Source organism: Triticum aestivum, chromosome 5D (assembly GCF_018294505.1).
Source record: "Triticum aestivum cultivar Chinese Spring chromosome 5D, IWGSC CS RefSeq v2.1, whole genome shotgun sequence".
Classification (NCBI taxonomy): domain Eukaryota; kingdom Viridiplantae; phylum Streptophyta; class Magnoliopsida; order Poales; family Poaceae; genus Triticum; species Triticum aestivum.
In genome coordinates, this window is record NC_057808.1 from 352,157,872 (window position 1) to 352,172,075 (window position 14,204).

A 14,204-nucleotide genomic window follows, 5' to 3' on the forward strand; every position below is an offset into this window, starting at 1 on the left:
TGGCCGGCCTCCTTCTCCCTCCCTCCTTTATATATGTGGGGAGGGGGGCACCCAAAGGCACAACAGACAATCTCTTAGCCGTGTGCTGTGCCCCCTCCACAGTTTTACACCTCGGTCATATCGTCATAGTGCTTAGGCGAAGCCCTGCGCCGTAACTTCATCATCACCGTCACCACACCGTCGTGCTGACGGAACTCTCCCTCGGCATCAGCTGGATCAAGAGTTAGAGGGACGTCACCGAGCTGAACGTGTGCATATCGCGGAGGTGCCGTGCGTTTGGTAATTGATCGGTTGGATCACGAAGATGTTCGACTACATCAACCGCGTTAATAAACGATTTCGCTTTCGGTCTACGAGGGTACGTGGACACACTCTCCCCTCTCGTTGCTACGCCTCTCCTAGATATATCTTGCGTGATCGTAGGCAATTTTTTTGAAATACTACGTTCCCCAACAGTGGCATCCGAGCCAGGTCTATGCGTAGATGTTATATGCACGAGTAGAACACAAAGAGTTGTGGGCAAAAATAGTCATACTGCTTACCAGCATGTCATACTTTGATTTGGCGGTATTGTTGGATGAAGCGGCCCAGACCGACATTACATGACCGCGTTCATGAGACTGGTTCTACCGCTGTGCTTCGCACACAAGTGGCTAGTGGGTGTCTGTTTCTCCAACTTTAGTTGAATCGAGTGTGACTACGCCCGATCCTTGTTGAAGGTTAAAACAGCACACTTGATGAAAAATCATTGTGGTTTTGATGCGTAGGTAAGAACGGTTCTTGCTAAGCCCGTAGCAGCCACGTAAAACTTGCAAGAACAAAGTAGAGAACGTCTAACTTGTTTTTGCAGGGCTTGTTGTGATGTGATATGGTCAAGACGTGATGATATATAAATTGTTGTATGAGATGATCATGTTTTGTAAAAGTAATCGGCAACTGGCAGGAGCCTTATGGTTGTCTCTTTATTGTATGAAATGCAATCGCCATGTAATTGCTTTACTTTATCACTAAGCGGTAGCGGTAGTCGTAGAAGCAATAGTTGGCGAGACGACAACGATGCTTCGATGGAGATCAAGGTGTCAAGCCGGTGACGATGGTGATCATGACAGTGCTTTGGAGATGGAGATCAAAGGCACAAGATGATGATGGCCATATCCTATCACTTATATTGATTGCATGTGATGTTTATCCTTTATGCATCTTATTTTGCTTAGTAAGGCGGTAGCATTATAAGATGACCTCTCACTAAATTTCAAGGTATAAGTGTTCTCCCTGAGTATGCACCGTTGCGACAGTTCGTCATGCCGAGACACCACGTGATGATCGGATGTGATAAGCTCTACGTTCACATACAACAGGTGCAAGCCAGTTTTGCACACGCATAATACTCGGGTTAAACTTGACGAGCCTAGCATATGCAGATATGGCCTCGGAACACTGAGACCGAAAGGTCGAGCGTGAATCATATAGTAGATATGATCAACATAGTGATGTTCACCATTGAAAACTACTGCATCTCATGTGATGATCGGACATGGTTTAGTTGATATGGATCACGTGATCACTTAGATGATTAGAGGGATGTCGATCTAAGTGGGAGTTCTTAAGTAATATGATTAATTGAACTTTAATTTATCATGAACTTAGTACCTGATAGTATTTTGCATGTCTATGCTATTGTAGATCAATGGCCCGTGCTACTGTTCCTTTGAATTTTAATGCGTTCCTAGAGAAAGCTAAGTTGAAAGATGATGGTAGCAACAACACGGACTGGGTTCGTAACTTGAGAATTATCCTCATTGCTGCACAGAAGAATTATGTCCTAGAAGCACCGCTAGGTGCAGGACCCGCTGTAGGAGCAACACCAGAAGTTGTGAACGCCTGGCAGAGCAAAGCTGGTGACTACTCGATAGTTCAGTGTGCCATGCTTTACGGCTTAGAACCGAGAATTCAACGACGTTTTGAACGTCATGGAGCATATGAGATGTTCCAGGAGTTGAAGTTAATATTTCAAGCAAATGCCCGGATTGAGAGATATGAAATCTCCAATAAGTTCTACAACTGCAAAATGGAGGAGAATAGTTCTGTCAGTGAACATATACTCAAAATGTCTGGGTACCAAAATCACTTGACTCAACTGGGAGTTAATCTTCCGGTTGATAGTGTCATTGACAGAGTTCTTCAATCACTACCACCAAGCTACACAAGCTTTGTGAGGAACTATAATATGCAAGGGATGGATAAGACAATTCCCGAGCTCTTCGCGATGCTAAAGGCTGCGGAGGTAGAAACCAAGAAGGAGCATCAAGTGTTGATGGTCAACAATACCACTAGTTTCAAGAAAAAGGGCAAAGGGAAGAAAGGGAACTTCAAGAAGAACGGCAAGCAAGTTGCTGCTCAAGTGAAGAAGCCCAAGTCTGGACCTAAGCCTGAGACTGAGTGCTTCTACTGCAAAGGGACTGGTCATTGGAACCGGAATTGCCCCAAGTATTTGGCGTATAGGAAGGATGGCAAAGTGGAAGGTATATTTTGTTGGGGAACATAGTAATTTCAAAAATTTCCTACGCACACACAAGATCATGGTGATGCATAGCAACGAGAGAGGAGAGTGTTGTCCACGTACCCTCGTAGACCGACTGCGGAAGCGTTATCACAACACGGTTGATGTAGTCGTACGTCTTCACGATCCGACCGATCAAGTACCGAACGCACGGCACCTCCGAGTTCAGCACACGTTCAGCTCGATGACGTCCCTCGAACTCCGATCCAGCCGAGTGTTGAGGGAGAGTTTCGTCAGCATGACGGCGTGGTGACGATGTTGATGTTCCACCGACGCAGGGCTTCGCCTAAGCTCCGCAACGGTATTATCGAGGTGTAATATGGTGGAGGGGGGCACCGCACACGGCTAAAATATCGTATATCAAGTGTGTATAGAGGTGCCCCCCTGCCCCCGTATATAAAGGAGCAAGGGGGAGGCCGGCTGCCCTAGGCGCGCCAAGGAGAGGGGGGAGTCCTCCTCCTAGTAGGAGTAGGACTCCCCTTTCCTAGTCCAACTAGGAAGAGAGGGGGGAAAGGAAAGAGAGGGAGAGGGAGAGGGAAAGAGGGGCTGCGCCCCCCTCTCCTAGTCCAACTAGGATTCCTCATGGGAGGGGGCGCGCCACCTCCTGGCTGCTGCCCTCTCTCTCCCCTCAAGGCCCACTAAGGCCCAATACTTCCCCGGGGGGTTCTGGTAACCCCTCCAGCACTCCGGTTTTATCCGAAACTTCTGCGGAACACTTCCGGTGTCCGAATATAGTCATCCAATATATCAATCTTTATGTCTCGACCATTTCGAGACTCCTCGTCATGTCCGTGATCACATCCAAGACTCCGAACAACCTTCAGTACATCAAAACATATAAACTCATAATATAACTGTCATCGTAACTTTAAGCGTGCGGACCCTACGGGTTCGAGAACTATGTAGACATGACCGAGACACCTCTCCGGTCAATAACCAATAGCAGAACCTGGATGCTCATATTGGTTCCCACATATTCTACGAAGATCTTTATCAGTCAGACCGCATAACAACATACGTTGTTCCCTTTGTCATCGGTATGTTACTTGCCCGAGATTTGATCATCGGTATCTCGATACCTAGTTCAATCTCGTTACCGGCAAGTCTCTTTACTCGTTCCGTAATACATCATCCCGCAACTAACTCATTAGTCACAATGCTTGCAAGGCTTATAGTGATGTGCATTACCGAGTGGGCCCAGAGATACCTCTCTGACAATCGGAGTGACAAATCCTAATCTCGAAATACGCCAACCCAACAAGTACCTTTGGAGCCACCTGTAGAGCACCTTTATAATCACCCATTTACGTTGTGACGTTTGGTAGCACACAAAGTGTTCCTCCGGTAAACGGGAGTTGCATAATCTCATAGTCATAGGAACATGTATAAGTCATGAAGAAAGCAATAGCAACATACCAAACGATCGGGTGCTAAGCTAACGGAATGGGTCAAGTCAATCACGTCATTCTCCTAATGAGGTGATCCCGTTAATCAAATGACAGCTCATGTCTATGGCTAGGAAACATAACCATCTTTGATTAACGAGCTAGTCAAGTAGAGGCATACTAGTGACACACTGTTTGTCTATGTATTCACACATGTATTATGTTTCCGGTTAATACAATTCTTGCATGAATAATAAACATTTATCATGATATAAGGAAATAAATAATACTTTATTATTGCCTCTAGGGCATATTTCCTTCAGTCTCCCACTTGCACTAGAGTCAATAATCTAGTTCACATCGCCATGTGATTTAACATCAATAGTTCACATCACCATGTGATTAACAACCATAGTTCACATCGTCATGTGACCAACACCCAAAGGGTTTACTAGAGTCAGTAATCTAGTTCACATCGCTATGTGATTAACACCCAAAGAGTACTAAGGTGTGATCATGTTTTGCTTGTGAGATAATTTTAGTCAACGGGTCTGTCATATTCCGATCCGTAAGTATTTTGCAAATTTCTATGTCTACAATGCTCTGCACGGAGCTACTCTAGCTAATTGCTCCCTCTTTCAATATGTATCTAGACCGAGACTTAGAGTCATCTAGATTAGTGTAAAAACTTGCATTGACATAACCCTTTACGACGAACTTTTTGTCACTTCCATAATCGAGAAACATTTCCTTATTCCACTAAGGATAATTTTGACCGCTGTCCAGTGATCTACTCCTAGATCACTATTGTACTCCCTTGCCAAAATCAGTGTAGGGTATACAATAGATCTGGTACACAACATGGCATACTTTATAGAACCTATGGCCAAGGCATAGGAAATGACTTTCATTCTCTTTCTATCTTCTGCCGTGGTTGGGCTTTGAGTCTTACTCAATTTCACACCTTGTAACACAGGCAAGAACTCTTTCTTTGACTGTTCTATTTTGAACTACTTCAAAATCTTGTTAAGGTATGTACTCATTGAAAAAACTTATCAAGCGTCTTGATCTATCTCTATAGATCTTGATGCTCAATATGTAAGCAGCTTCACCGAGGTCTTTCTTTGAAAAACTCCTTTCAAACACAACTTTATGCTTTGCAGAATAATTCTACATTATTTCCGATCAACAATATGTCATTCACATATACTTATCAGAAATGCTGTAGTGCTCCCACTCACTTTCTTGTAAATACAGGCTTCACCGCAAGTCTGTATAAAACTATATGCTTTGATCAACTTATCAAAGTGTATATTCCAACTCCAAGATGCTTGCACCAGTCCATAGATGGATCGCTGGAGTTTGCATATTTTGTTAGCACCTTTAGGATTGACAAAACCTTCTGGTTGCATCATATACAACTCTTCTTTAATGAATCCATTAAGGAATGCAGTTTTGTTTATCCATTTGCCAGATTTCATAAAATGTGGCAATTGCTAACATGATTCGGACAGACTTAAGCATAGATACGAGTGAGAAACTCTCATCGTAGTCAACACCTTAAACTTGTCGAAAACCTTTTGCGACAATTCTAGCTTTGTAGATAGTAACACTACTATCAGTGGCCGTCTTCCTCTTGAAGATCCATTTAATCTCAATGGCTTGCCGATCATTGGGCAAGTCAATCAAAGTCCATTCTTTGTTCTCATACATGGATCTCATCTCAGATTTCATGGCCTCAAGCCATTTTCCGGAATCTGGGCTCACCATCGCTTCTTCATAGTTCGTAGGTTCGTCATGGTCTAGTAACATAACTTCCAGAACAGGATTACCGTACCACTCTGGTGCGGATCTTACTCTGGTTGACCTACGAGGTTCAGTAACAACTTGATCTGAAGTTTCATGATCATCATCGTTAACTTCCGCACTAATTGGTATAGGCGTCACAGAAACTGGTTTTTGTGATGAACTACTTTCCAATAAGGGAGCAGGTACAATTACCTCATCAAGTTCTACTTTCCTCCCACTCACTTCTTTCGAGAGAAACTCCTTCTCTAGAAAAGATCCATTCTTTAGCAACGAATGTCTTGCCTTCGGATCTGTGATAGAAGGTGTACCCAACTGTCTCCTTTGGGTATCCTATGAAGACACATTTTTCCGATTTGGGTTTGATCTTATCAGGATGAAACTTTTTCACATAAGCATCGCAACCCCAAACTTTAAGAAACGACAACTTTGGTTTCTTGCCAAACCACAGTTCATAAGATGTCGTCTCAACGGATTTAGATGGTACCCTATTTAACGTGAATGCAGCCGTCTCTAATGCATAACCCCAAAACGATAGTGGTAGATCGGTAAGAGACATCATATATCGCACCATATCTAATAAAGTACGGTTACGATGTTCGGACACACCATTACACTGTGGTGTTCCAGGTGGCGTGAGTATTGAAACTATTTCACATTGTTTTAACTGAAGGCCAAACTCGTAACTCAAATACTCTTCTCCATGATCAGATCGTAGAAACTTTATTTTCTTGTTACGATGATTTTCCGCTTCACTCTGAAATTATATGATCTTTTCAAATGTTTCAGACTTCTGTTTCATTAAGTAGATATACGCATATCTGCTTAAATCATCTGTGAAGGTCAGAAAATAATAATACCTGCTACGAGCCTCAATATTCATCGGACCACATACATCTGTATGTATGATTTCCAATAAATCTGTTGCTCTCTCCATAGTTCCGGAGAACGGCGTTTTTAGTCATCTTGCCCATGAGGCACGGTTCGCAAGCATCAAGTGATTCATAATCAAGTGATTCCAAAATCCCATCAGTATGGAGTTTCTTCATGCGCTTTACACCAATATGACCTAAACGGCAGTGCCACAAATAAGTTGCACTATCATTATTAACTTTGCATCTTTTGGCTTCATTATTATGAATATGTGTATCACTACGATCGAGATCCAACAAACCATTTTATTGGGTGTATGACCATAGAAGGTTTTATTCATGTAAACAGAACAACAATTATTCTCTAATTTAAATGAATAACCGTATTGCAACAAACATGATCAAATCATATTCATGCTCAACGCAAACACCAAATAACACTTATTTAGTTTCAGCACTAATCCCGAAAGTATAGGGAGTGTGCGATGATGATCATATCAATCTTGGAATTACTTCCAACACACATCGTCACCTCGCCTTTTACTAGTCTCTGTTTATTCTGCAACTCCCGTTTCGAGTTACTACTCTTAGCAACTGAACCAGTATCAAATGCCGAGGGGTTGCTATAAACACTAGTAAAGTACACATCAATAACATGTATATCCAATATACCTTTGTTCACTTTGCCATCCTTCTTATCCACCAAATACTTGGGGTAGTTCCGCTTCCAGTGACTAGTCCCTTTGCAGTAGAAGCACTTAGTCTCAGGCTTAGGACCAGACTTTAGGCTTCTTCACTTGAGCAGCAACTTGCTTGCCGTTCTTCTTGAAGTTCCCCTTCTTCCCTTTGCCCTTTTCTTGAAACTAGTGGTCTCGTCAACCATCAACACTTGATGTTTTTCTTGATTTCTACCTTCGTCGATTTCAGCATCACGAAGAGCTCAGGAATTACTTTCGTCATCCCTTGCATACTATAGTTCATCACGAAGTTCTACTAACTTGGTGATGGTGACTAGAGAATTCTGTCAATCACTATTTTATCTGGAAGATTAACTCCCACTTGATTCAAGCGATTGTAGTACCCAGACAATCTGAGCACATGCTCACTGCTTGAGCTATTCTCCTCCATCTTTTAGCTATAGAACTTGTTGGAGACTTCATATCTCTCAACTCGGGTATTTGCTTGAAATATTAACTTCAACTCCTGGAACATCTCATATGGTCCATGACGTTCAAAACGTCTTTGAAGTCCCGATTCTAAGCCGTTAAGCATGGTGCACTAAACTATCAAGTAGTCATCATATTGAGCTAGCCAAACGTTCATAACGTCTGCATCTGCTCCTGCAATAGGTCTGTCACCTAGCGGTGCATCAAGGACATAATTTTTCTGTGCAGCAATGAGGATAATCCTCAGATCACGGATCCAATCCGCATCTTTGCTACTAACATTTTTCAACATAATTTTTCTCTAGGAACATATCAAAATAAACACAGGGAAGCAACAACGCGAGCTATTGATCTACAACATAATTTGCAAAATACTATCAGGACTAAGTTCATGATAAATTTAAGTTCAATTAATCATATTACTTAAGAACTCCCACTTAGATAGACATCCCTCTAATCCTCTAAGTGATCACGTGATCCATATCAACTAAACCATGTCCGATCATCACGTGAGATGGAGTAGTTTCAATGGTGAACATCACTATGTTGATCATATCTACTATATGATTCACGCTCGACCTTTCGGTCTCCGTGTTCCGAGGCCATATCTGCATATGCTAGGCTCGTCAAGTTTAACCTGAGTATTCCGCGTGTGCAACTGTTTTGCACCCGTTGTATTTGAACGTAGAGCCTATCACACCCGATCATCACGTGGTGTCTCAGCACGAAGAACTTTCGCAATGGTGCATACTGAGGGAGAACACTTTTATCTTGAAATTTTAGTGAGAGATCATCTTATAATGCTACCGTCAATCAAAGCAAGATAAGATGCATAAAAGATAAACATCACATGCAATCAATATAAGTGATATGATATGGCCATCATCATCTTGTGCTTGTGATCTCCATCTCCGAAGCACCGTCATGATCACCATCGTCACAGGCGCGACACCTTGATCTCCATCGTAGCATCGTCGTCGTCTCGCCAACTATTGCTTTTACGACTATCGCTACCGCTTAGTGATAAAGTAAAACAATTACATGGCGATTGCATTGCATACAATAAAGCGACAACCATATGGCTCCTGCCAGTTGCCGATAACTCGGTTACAAAACATGATCATCTCATACAATAAAATAAAGCATCATGTCTTGACCATGTCACATCACAGCATGCCCTGCAAAAACAAGTTAGACGTCCTCTACTTTGTTGTTGCAAGTTTTACGTGGCTGCTACGGGCTTAGCAAGAACCGTTCTTACCTACGCATCAAAACCACAACGATAGTTTGTCAAGTTGGTGCTGTTTTAACCTTCGCAAGGACCGGGCGTAGCCACACTCGGTTCAACTAAAGTGAGAGAGACAGACACCCGCCAGTCACCTTTAAGCAACGAGTGCTCGCAACCGTGAAACCAGTCTCGCGTAAGTGTACGCGTAATGTCGGTCCGGGCCGCTTCATCTCACAATACCGCCGAACCAAAGTATGACATGCTGGTAAGCAGTATGACTTATATCGCCCACAACTCACTTGTGTTCTACTCGTGCATAACATCAACGCATAAAACCAGGCTCGGATGACACTGTTGGGGAACGTAGTAATTTCAAAAATTTCCTACACACACACAAGATCATGGTGATGCATAGCAACGAGAGAGGAGAGTGTTGTCCACGTACCCTCGTAGACCGACAGCGGAAGCGTTATCACAACGCGGTTGATGTAGTCGTACGTCTTCACGATCCGACCGATCAAGTACCAAACGCACGGCACCTCCGAGTTCAGCACACATTCAGCTTGATGACGTCCCTCGAACTCCGATCCAGCCGAGTGTTGAGGGAGAGTTTCGTCAGCACGACGGCGTGGTGACGATGTTGATGTTCCACCGACGCAGGGCTTCGCCTAAGCTCCGCAACGGTATTATCGAGGTGTAATATGGTGGAGGGGGGCACCGCACACGGCTAAAATATCGTATATCAAGTGTGTATAGAGGTGCCCCCCTGCCCCCATATATAAAGGAGCAAGGGGGAGGCCGGTTGCCCTAGGCGCGCCAAGGAGAGGGGGGAGTCCTCCTCCTAGTAGGAGTAGGACTCCCCTTTCCTAGTCCAACTAGGAAGAGAGGGGGGAAAGGAAAGAGAGGGAGAGGGAGAGGGAAAGAGGGGCTGCGCCCCCTCTCCTAGTCCAACTAGGATTCCTCATGGGAGGGGGGGCGCCACCTCCTGGCTGCTGCCCTCTCTCTCCCCTCAAGGCCCACTAAGGCCCAATACTTCCCCGGGGGGTTCCGGTAACCCCTCCGGCACTCCGGTTTTATCTGAAACTTCTCCGGAACACTTCCGATGTCCGAATATAGTCGTCCAATATATCAATCTTTATGTCTCGACCATTTCGAGACTCCTCGTCATGTCCGTGATCACATCCGGGACTCTGAACAACCTTCGGTACATCAAAACATATAAACTCATAATATAACTGTCATCGTAACTTTAAGCGTGCGGACCCTACGGGTTCGAGAACTATGTAGACATGACCGAGACACCTCTCCGGTCAATAACCAATAGCGGAACCTGGATGCTCATATTGGTTCCCACATATTCTACGAAGATCTTTATCGGTCAGACCGCATAACAACATACGTTTTTCCCTTTGTCATCGGTATGTTACTTGCCCGAGATTCGATCGTCGGTATCTCGATACCTAGTTCAATCTCGTTACCGGCGAGTCTCTTTACTCGTTCTGTAATACATCATCCCGCAACTAACTCATTAGTCACAATGCTTGCAAGGCTTATAGTGATGTGCATTACCGAGTGGGCCCAGAGATACCTCTCCGACAATCGAAGTGACAAATCCTAATCTCGAAATACGCCAACCCAACAAGTACCTTTGGAGCCACCTGTAGAGCACCTTTATAATCACCCATTTACGTTGTGACATTTGGTAGCACACAAAGTGTTCCTCCGGTAAACGGGAGTTGCATAACTCATAGTCATAGGAACATGTATAAGTCATGAAGAAAGCAATAGCAACATACTAAACGATCGGGTGCTAAGCTAACGGAATGGGTCAAGTCAATCACGTCATTCTCCTAATGAGGTGATCCCGTTAATCAAATGACAACTCATGTCTATGGCTAGGAAACATAACCATCTTTGATTAACGAGCTAGTCAAGTAGAAGCATACTAGTGACACACTGTTTGTCTATGTATTCACACATGTATTATGTTTCCGGTTAATACAATTCTAGCATGAATAATAAACATTTATCATGATATAAGGAAATAAATAATGCTTTATTATTGCCTCTAGGGCATATTTCCTTCATATTTGATATACATGTTATTGATGTGTACCTTACTAATGCTCGCAGTAGTGCCTGGGTATTTGATACTGGTTCTGTTGCTCATATTTGCAACTCGAAACAGGGACTACGGATTAAGCGAAGATTGGCAAAGGACGAGGTGACGATGCGCGTGGGAAATGGTTCCAAAGTCGATGTGATCGCCGTCGGCACGCTACCTCTACATCTACGTTCGGGATTAGTTTTAGACTTGAATAATTGTTATTTGGTGCCAGCTTTAAGCATGAACATTATATCTGGATCTTGTTTGACGCGAGACGGTTATTCATTTAAGTCAAAGAATAATGGTTGTTCTATTTATATGAGTAATATCTTTTATGGTCATACACCCTTAATGAGTGGTCTATTTTTGTTGAATCTCGATAGTAGTGACAAACATATTCGTAGTATTGAAGCCAAAAGATATAAGTTCAATAATGATAGTGCAACTTATTTGTGGCACTCCCGTTTAGGTCATATTGGTGTAAAGCGCATGAAGAAATTCCATGCTGATGGGCTTTTGCAATCACTTGATTATGAATCACTTGATGCTTGCGAACCATGCCTCATGGGCAAGATGACTAAGAATCCGTTCTCCGGAACTATGGAGCGAGCAACAGACTTATGGGTATATCTACCATGTATGCGGTCCGATGAGTGTTGAGGCTCGCGGCGGGTATTGTTATTTTTTTGACCTTCACAGATGATTTGAGCAGATATGGGTATATCTACTTGATGAAACATAAGTCTGAAACATTTGAAAAGTTCAAAGAATTTCATAATGAAGTGGAAAATCATCGTAACAAGAAAATAAAGTTTCTACGATCTGATCGTGGAGGAGAATATTTGAGTTACGAGTTTGGTCTTCATTTGAAACAATGCGGAATAGTTTCGCAACTCACGCCACCCGGAACACCACAGCGTAATGGTGTATCCGAACGTCGTAACTGCACTTTATTAGATATGGTGCAATCTATGATGTCTCTTACTAATTTACCGCTATCGTTTTGGGGTTATGCTTTAGAGACGGCTACATTCACGTTAAATAGGGCACCAACTAAATTCGTTGAGACGACACCATATGAACTGTGGTTTGGCAAGAAACCCAAGTTGTCGTTTCTTAAAGTTTGGGGCTGCGATGCTTATGTGAAAAAACTTCAACCTGATAAGCTCAAACCCAAATCATAGAAATGTGTCTTCATAGGATACCAAAAGGAGACTGTTGGGTACACCTTCTATCACAGATCCGAAGGCAAGATATTCCTTGCTAAGAATGGATCCTTTCCAGAGAAGGAGTTTCTCTCGAAAGAAGTGAGTGGGAGGAAAGTAGAACTTGATGAGGTAATTGTACCTGCTCCCTTATTGGAAAGTAGTTTATGACAGAAATCAGTTCCAATGATTCCTACACCAATTAGTGAGGAAGCTAATGATGATGATCATGAAACTTCTGATCAAGTTACTACCGAACCTCGTAGGTCAACTAGAGTAAGATCCGCACCTGAGTGGTACGGTAATCCTGTTCTGGAAGTCATGTTACTTGACCATGATGAACCTACGAACTATGAGGAAGCGATGATGAGCGCAGATTTCGCGAAATGGCTTGAGGCCATGAAATCTAAGATGGGATCCATGTATGAGAACAAAGTGTGAACTTTGGTTGACTTGCCCGATGATCGGCAAGCCATAGAGAATAAATGGATCTCCAAGAAGAAGACTGACGCTGACGGTAATGTTACTGTCTACAGAGCTCAACTTGTTGCGAAAGGTTTTCGACAAGTTCAAGGAGTCGACTACGATGAGACCTTTTCTCACCCGTAGCGATGCTTAAGTCTGTCCGAATCATGTTAGCAATTGCCGCATTTTATGATTATGAAATTTGGCAAATGGATGTAAAAACTGCATTCCTGAATGGATTTCTGGAAGAAGAGTTGTATATGATGCAACCAGAAGGTTTTATCGATCCAAAGGATGCTAACAAAGTGTGCAAGCTCCAGCGATCCATTTATGGACTGGTGCAAGCATCTCGGAGTTGGAATAAACGTTTTGATAGTGTGATCAAAGCATATGGTTTTATACAGACTTTTGGAGAAGCCTGTATTTACAAGAAAGTGAGTGGGAGCTCTGTAGCATTTCTAATATTATATGTGGATGACATATTGTTGATTGGAAATGATATAGAATTTCTGGATAGCATAAAAGGATACTTGAATAAGAGTTTTTCAATGAAAGACCTCGGTGAAGATACTTACATATTGGGCATCAATATCTATAGAGATAGATCAAGACGCTTAATTGGACTTTCACAAAGCACATACCTTGATAAAGTTTTGAAGAAGTTCAAAATGGATCAAGCAAACAAAGGGTTCTTGCCTGTGTTACAAGGTGTGAAGTTGAGTCAGACTCAATGCCCGACCACTGCAGAAGATAGAGAGAAAATGAAAGTCATTCCCTATGCTTCAGCCATAGGTTCTATCATGTATGCAATGCTGTGTACCAGACCTGATGTGTGCCTTGCTATTAGTTTAGCATGGAGGTACCCAAGTAATCTAGGAGTGGATCACTGGACAGCGGTCAAGAACATCCTGAAATACCTGAAGAGGATTAAGGATATGTTTCTCGTTTATGGAGGTGACAAAGAGTTCGTCGTAAATGGTTACATCGATGCAAGCTTTGACACTGATCCAGATGACTCTAAGTCACAAACCGGACACGTATTTATATTGAACGGTGGAGCTGTTAGTTGGTGCAGTTCCAAGCAAAGCGTCGTGGCGGGATCTACGTGTGAAGCGGAGTACGTAGCTGCTTCGGAAGCGGCAAATGAAGGAGTCTGGATGAAGGAGTTCATATCCGATCTAGGTGTCATACCTAGTGCATCGGGTCCAATGAAAATCTTTTGTGACAATACTGGTGCAATTGCCTTGGCAAAGGAATCTAGATTTCACAAGAGAACCAAGCACATCAAGAGATGCTTCAATTCCATCCGCGATCAAGTCAAGGAGGGAGACAAAGAGATATGCAAGATACATACGGATCTGAATATTGCGGACCCATTGGCTAAACCTCTCTCACGAGCAAAACATGATC